Genomic DNA, 8,023 nt, shown 5'->3' with positions numbered 1-8,023 from the left:
AGCATTATTGCGGATATAGTTAGGGCTGCAAACGAGTCGAGTTCGAGCGAGTTGGAGTTGGCTCAGCTCAACTCATATTAAAATTCGAGCGAGCTCAATCTGAGTGAAGCTCAAGATCGAGCTGTAGAACATGACTTGTGCTCAGCTTGTACCGATCTCGAGTCGATCTCGAGCTAGTTTCGACCTAAATAAAATGGTAAAAATTATAAATCTGTGATGATTTTTCAGACTAGATAAGGACACAACACGACACAACTTTGTACGTCAGTCTCGTCGTGCTCGGGAGAGCTCCGAGCACATCTTTGTCTCTTGAGCGAACTAGAAATAGATGATGGTCTTCGTGGACGAAAAACAAGAAAAAGAAGGTGCATATGCTTTGAAATTTTGCCAAAAGCAATAGGATATTTAACACATAGCCGATCACGTACCATAATTAGACCTAAATCTTCTTTACACTTAATTAAGCTACCATGTTTGCTAGTTAATAAAATGGAGAAAAATCATGGACATCATATATTGTAACAAATTATCTTATTTTCATTTAATATATGGCATAATCATTGAACATAATGGTATTATGTCGAGCTATCGAGCTAAAATCGAGCGAGCCAATATTGGCTCAAGATCGGCTCGTTTCTCCGTCGAGCTACATAAAGTGTTCAAACTCAGTTCATTTATTTTCGAGTCGATCTCGAGTCGAGCCAAAAAACGAGTCGATCTCGAGTGGCTTACGAGCCTCGAGCTTTTCTTGCAGCCCTAGATATAGTGCATGTGGTGTAGAGTTCATCAATGTAGCGGCCGTTGATCAACCAGGGAATTTGTTTACTTATTATCTAGATCATACATAGTATTTTGTTTTCCAAAACAAAAGATAGGTCATACATATTTTATGACTCAGCCATGTGCTTTTATATAATGTGAGTACTAATCAATGAAAAATAAACCATGCTAAGAAAAAAGAGAAAAATGTGCTTTTGGTCCCTCGACTTCACCAAATGTCTTCACAGTTTACCAGAACCGGTTTTCATCGTAGTCATTAGTGTATCTTTTATTTGCGGAATGGTCCTTACAATTTACCTGAACCTGTGCCACGTCAGTGGTTTATGTTAGGTAATCTTGTCTAAATTGGTTAGTTAGTGTCGCCTAAGTAATAGTTGTCCGGCTGGGATTACTATTTGGCCGTATGTACACGTGTTAGAGTTGGCTTTCATATCATGGTGCTAGCTGATTCCATGTATGTATTGGTTAGTGCCGAAGTAGTAGTCCTTGCCGTGCGTCAAGGTGAGTCCGGTTTGGACTCAAGAGCAAGTACGTGGAGGTTTAGCTAGGATTATAGTAGTAGTCAGAGTCGGTTTGTACCGGCCAGTCGTGCAGGTTCACGCATATAAATATGCGGGTATAGGGGTCATGTAATATCAGAAAGTAACATGGTGTGGGAGAAAAGGAGAAAAGAAATAAAGAGAGGAGAGGCACGACACGTGCCTTTGGCCAAAGTTTTTGTGTGCGCACGTTTGTCGTGATTGGATGTGATCGATCCTGTGGGCAAAGTTCCAACAGTTTACCCATTGTCTCTGATTTTGGACAAAACTTGCTTAGTTTTGTGACTTGAGGGACCAAATGGCGCCTAAATATTCTTGCGAGACCAGATGTAGACTTTTGGTGAGCTTGACCGACCAAAACATACTTTTCTTCAGAAAAAGTAGCGAGGTCCTTAAAATATGCTATTAGCGTAATATTAGCTAGACATTCTAAAATGATTTATTTAGCAGGACATTGCTCAAAATGCTATCGCGGCGCTATAGCGCTCTATTTTTTCACCGGTACTAACATTGTATTGCTTGCAGGTTCGTGTGATCAAAACCAAGAGTGTTGAGCACATGCCATTCTTCCTGTCGCTGGCAATATTCCTCAGCGGCTGCTGCTAGACGGCCTATGCGCTCATCGAGTTCGATTTCTACGTGGCGGTCAGTGCAATACACACACACTCCATCGATCTAGCTTTGATGCGATGATGTCAATCTATCTACACTTTGCATGGATCTAATCAATCAATTGTGATGCCCACTTTTAATTACCCCACTAGTAGAAAAAGGGTCAAACGTGCAACACATTAGTGCCGGTTTGTATTAGAGCCGGCACTAATGTACACATTAGTGCCGGTTCCAACGGCTAGCCGGGCCGCTCTCATTAGTACCGGTTCGTGGCTAACCTTTAGCATCGGTTCGTGCCACGAACTGGTACTAATGAGAGTGGTGGCAGGATGTTGTCAGTCTGGGCCCCCTCCAGCACCTTTAGTACCGGTTCTTGGCACGAACCGATACTAAAGGTCGTCCTATATAAACCCTTCGTCCACCCGAGCTCGCTCTGTTCTTCTCCTTTCCCCTCTCCTCTCTGTTCTTCCCCTTTCCCCTCGAGCTCCTCACAAATTTTGCCCAAAATTTGTCAAGATTTGAAGGCCCCCATCCATTCAAATGATCACAAAGGTTAGCAACTTTGTCCTTTCAACTCTCATTGCTAGATTAGCTCTTCCCATGCTTTGTATAGTTACTAATTTGTGAGTTTAGTAATTTGGGAGGTAATATATATATGTGCTAGTATTTGATTTATATGCAATTTGAGGTCAAAAATAACACTTAGTTTGCATATGTAGGTGTGGTTTACTTAGTGCCTTCTAAATCTCCGTCGTAACCACCGTCGATCGCCCGCACCGTCCCGTCACCGGCACCACCTTGTGGTGAGCCTCTTGTTCATGAAATTTTATATAAAAATTGATGTTTGTGTGATTTGAATATATAGTTAATCATGTAATAATTATCTTACCCGTACGTTGTTTGTTATACATAGTGCCATGGTTTTGATATCCGTCCCCGTCGGCCCTCGTCCTTGTTATGATTCGGATGTGGTATATTCTCTTTTAAAACTATTTGTTGCATTTCGTGTTTATGACAAATTATGCCCATCAAGTTGACATAGATATTTTTATCTAGGAGGTATGTGAACCGGAAATTCCAACCGACCCTATTGTCGAGAGGTTAAATTTAGTTGAAAGAGAAAACGAGTACTTGAAAGAAAAATTGAAAAGAATTGAGGGGGAGAAGATGGAATTGGAGTTGCATGTTGCCGATGTCATCAATGATCACAAGATCAAGATGGAGAAAATGCGCTTGAAGAATAGAAAGATTAGAAAATATGCCATCGATAGTGAGGCTTGGTATCATTATGCTGTTGGATCAATTGTTACCTTAGTTGCGATCTTGATCGCATTTGTTGTTGCATTTAAATGCTTTAGCTAGAGAGTTATTTGTTTGATGCATTTAAGTGTTGTATGAACTTTATGTATGAACTTGTATTAATTTGGTCTATTCGGTGTTGTGTAATGAAGATGAGCCGGCAATGGATGTACGATGACCGATGCTCTCCCCAGTTCATTGAGGGCGTGCATACTTTTCTGCTTGCGGCTGAGGCAAACAAGCGGGCGGATGGTTTTATGCCTTGTCCATGTGCTGTCTGTAAGAATGATCGCAATTACTCTACGTCAAGAACCATTCACGTCCACCTGTTTCAGTCCGGTTTCATGCCCCACTATAATGTTTGGACCAAGCACGGAGAAAGAGGGGTTATGATGGAAGACAATGAAGAAGAAGAGGACGACGACATCTATCCTGGCCATGGGTTCCCTGAATACGATGATACAACAATGGGGGAAGAAGCTGAGCCGGTAATGCGGGAAGAAGCTGAGCCGACAATGCGGGAAGAAGCTGAAGAAGAGGCATCAGATGAGCCCGTTGATGATCTAGGTCGGGCCATTGCCGATGCAAAGAGAAACTGCGCAAGTGATTTGGAGAAGAAGAAGTTGCAGCGCATGTTAGAGGATCACAAAAAATTGTTGTACCTGAATTGCGTAGGTGACAAGAAAAAGCTGGGCACCACACTGGAATTGCTACAATGGAAGGCAGAGAATGGTGTATCTGACAAGGGATTTGAAAAGTTGCTGGTAATGATAAAGGATATGCTTCCAAAGGACAACGAATTGCCCGAGAGTACGTACGAAGCAAAGAAGGTTGTCTGCCCTCTAGGGTTAGAGGTGCAGAAGATACATGCATGCCCTAATGATTGCATCCTCTACCGCGGTGAGTACGAGGATTTGAACGCTTGCCCGGTATGTGGTGCATTGCGCTATAAGATCAGCCGCGATGATCCTGGTGATGTCGAGGGCGAGCGCCCCAGGAAGAAGATTCCTGCCAAGGTGATGTGGTATTCTCCTATAATACCACGGTTGAAACGTTTGTTCCAAAACAAAGAGCATGCCAAGGCGTTGCGATGGCACAGAGAAGACCGTAAGAAAGACGGAAAGTTGAGAGTACCCGCTGACGGGTCGCAGTGGAGAAAAATCGAAAGAAAGTACGGGAAGGAGTTTGCAGATGACGCAAGGAGCGTATGGTTTGGTCTAAACACAGATGGCATTAATCCTTTTGGGGAGCAGAGCAGCAACCATAGCACCTGGCCTGTGACTCTATGTTTGTATAACCTTCCTCCTTGGTTGTGCATGAAGCGGAAGTTCATTATGATGCCAGTGCTCATCCAAGGCCTTAAGCAACCCGGCAACGACATTGATGTGTACCTAAGGCCATTAGTTGAAGAACTCTTACAACTGTGGAATGGAACAGGTGTACGTGCGTGGGATGAGCACATGGGGGAAGAATTTGACCTCAAGGCGTTGCTGTTCGTGACCATCAATGATTGGCCTGCTCTCAGTAACCTTTCAGGACAGACAAACAAGGGACCGCGGATGCATGCACTGTTTGGATGATACCGACAGTATATATTTGAATAGTTGTAAGAAGAATGTGTACCTGGGACATCGTCGATTTCTTCTGACAGGCATCCCGTAAGAAAGAAAGGCAAGCATTTCAAAGGTGAGGCGGATCACCGGACGAAGCCTCGCCACCGTACTGGTGCTGATGTACATGATATGGTCAAGGATTTGAAGGTGATATTTGGAAAGGGTCCTGGCGGACAACCTGTTCCGAAGGACGCGGACGGACGCGCACCCATGTGGAAGAAGAAATCTATATTTTGGGACCTGCCATATTGGAAAGACCTAGAGGTCCGCTCCGCAATCGACGTGATGCACGTGACGAAGAATCTTTGCGTGACCCTGCTTGGCTTCTTGGGCGTGTATGGGAAGACAAAAGATACACCTGAGGCACGGGAGGACCAGCAACATATGCACGGAGAAGACGGCATACATCAGGGTCATGCAAGCTACGCTCTTACCAAAGAAGAGAAGGAAATCTTTTTTGAATGCCTGCTCAGTATTAAGGTACCGTCTGGCTTCTCGTTGAATATAAAGGGAATAATAAACATGGCAGAGAAAAAGTTCCAGAACCTAAAGTCTCATGACTGCCACGTGATTATGACGCAACTGCTTCCGGTTGCATTGAGGGGGCTTCTACCGGAAAACATTCGATTAGCCATTGTGAAGCTATGTGCATTTCTCAATGCTATCTCTCAGAAGGTAATCGATCCAGAAATCATACCAAGGTTACAGAATGATTTGGTGCAATGTCTTGTCAGTTTCGAGTTGGTGTTCCCACCATCCTTCTTCAACATCATGACGCACGTCCTAGTTCACCTATGCGAAGAGATTAACGTTTTGGGTCCTGTATTTCTACACAATATGTTCCCCTTTGAGAGGTTCATGGGAGTCTTAAAGAAATATGTTCATAACCGTGCTAGGCCAGAAGGAAGCATCTCCAAGGGCCATCAAAATGAGGAGGTCATTGAGTTTTGTATTGACTTTATTCCTGACCTTAAGCCGATTGGTGTTCCTGAATCGCGGCATAAGGGCAGACTGGATGAAAAAGGCACGCTAGGAGGGGAACAAATAATATGTATGGACGGACATTCTCTCACTGAAGCACACTACACAGTTCTACAGAATTCCACCTTGGTGGCTCCGTATATGGATGAATACAAGAATTTGCTACGCTCCAAACACCCAGAGCGGTCTGATGAGTGGATTACACGTGAACAAACCAGGAGTTTCGCCAACTGGTTGCAGACACGTACCATGCATGACACCTCTATTGAAGATGACCTGTATTTGCTGTCCCAGTTACCATCTTCGAATATAATGACTTTCAAAGGGTACGAGATAAATGGTAATACATTTTACATGTTCGCCCAAGATAAGAAGAGCACCAACCAAAACAGTGGTGTCCGCTTTGATGCAGAAACCAAGACGGGAAAGGAAACATATTATGGTTATATACAGGACATATGGGAACTTGACTATCGACGTGGTTTAAAGGTCCCTTTGTTTCGGTGCAAATGGGTCAATATGACACGAGGCGGGGTAACGGAAGACCCGCAGTACGGAATGACAACAGTGGATCTCAACAATCTTGCGTATGCAGACGAACCATTCGTCCTAGCCAATGATGTGGCACAGGTTTTCTATGTGAAGGACATGTCTATCAAGCCAAGAAAAAAAAAGATGAGGAAGCGAATGCATCGTACGATGAGCCAAAGCGGCACATAGTTCTTTCTGGGAAGAGAAACATCGTGGGAGTGAATGACAAGACAGACAAGTCAGAAGATTATGAAAAGTTTGATGAAATTGCTCCATTCACAGTGAATATTGACCCAAGCATCCCGTTAAATGATGAAGATTTTTCATGGTTACGACGCAAAGGGACACACGCGAAGAAAAAGTTTCACACCCAAAGATCTGGGATGTGATCGGCTTCACTATCATCACTTTCTTCTGTGTTTCACACCCAGGAGGGAATGTCTGTAATAGTTAGGGTAGTTATGTGTTTTGGCATTTGAAACGCGAAGAAATTTTATGTGCAAACAAATTCTTTTCATGCATTTACTGATTTTTTTCCAGCTAAATGACGCTGAAATTGAAAAGCAATTCAAATGAACTCAGAAAAGGTTGAAAGTTGGCATGGTATCATAATTTCATACAAATAGCATCTGCAAGAAAGTAGAGAGGGTTACGGCAAAAACTGGATGCACTTCGTGTACAAAATGGACAATCTCTTTCGAAGTATCAGGGTTTCCGACGAAAACTGAACTGTTACAAAGACATTTCATTTTTTAAATAACCTAAGCATTACTAAATTGAATATAATGATAAAACACACTAATATTAAACATAAGAAAAAAGAATCACTGAAAAAACTTTTTTCAAAGTTAAGTTATTCACAAACTAGTGATTCACACAAATTTCAAATAATTCAAAATTTAAACTATTCAAATTTGAAATCTACCGGCACTAACAGAAAGTTTGTAATTTTTTGTACCTAAAGCAAAAATATTCATAAAGAAACTCTAAATACAGCAAAAAACAACTCAAAAATAAATAAAACAAAAAAATAAAGCAAAAAAAATTAAGAAAAAAAAGCCCGCCTACTGGGCCAAAGCGGCCTGCATACGACTAGCGACACAACCTTTCGTTGGGCCAGGATGCAGGCCCGCGAAGGCCCAGTAGGCCCACAAGGCGAGGAGGACAGGTAGGCCCAGCAGGCCTGATTAGGAGAGGAGCTCGAGAGAGCTACCGCACTGGGGCTTATAAACCAGTGCGGTAGCCCCTCGACTAGCGAGGTGGGACTAAACTTCCGCACCGCACCTGCGCCAGCGCACCCCCTTTAGTACCGGGTCGTGGCACAAACCGGTACTAAAGGGGGGCCTTTAGTACCGGTTTGTGCCACCACCCGGTACTAAAGGGGGTGCGCTTCCCGCCGCTTGGCCTGGCCAAAACAGACCTTTAGTACCGGTTGGTGGCTCCAACCGGTACTAAAGGTGCCTTCTATATAAGAAAACACTTCGAAATTTCGTCAGTTTCTCATCTCTCCCTCTGCTTCTTCTCCTCTGCACCGTCGCCCGCCTCCCCCGCCGTCTCCATATCCCTTGACGCCGCCCCGTCCCCGTCGTCGTCGTCCCGTCCCCGTCGTCCCCGTTGTAACCGCCGCCCCGTCCCGGCCGCGTCGTCACCGTCCCCGTCGTCGTCGCC

The 8,023-nt window shown here is 43.9% G+C and overlaps 1 pseudogene; it reads left to right on the top strand.

Annotated features, from left to right (window-relative positions):
• Nucleotides 1-8,023, top strand: part of LOC123162753 (bidirectional sugar transporter SWEET6a-like) — a 15,200-nt pseudogene that overhangs the window by 1,325 nt on the left and 5,852 nt on the right.

The sequence above is a fragment of the Triticum aestivum genome, chromosome 7B, assembly GCF_018294505.1.
Source record: "Triticum aestivum cultivar Chinese Spring chromosome 7B, IWGSC CS RefSeq v2.1, whole genome shotgun sequence".
Classification (NCBI taxonomy): Eukaryota; Viridiplantae; Streptophyta; class Magnoliopsida; order Poales; family Poaceae; genus Triticum; species Triticum aestivum.
The sequence above is the reverse complement of the archived record's forward strand: the minus strand, read 5'-3'. Positions and strand labels throughout refer to the sequence as shown.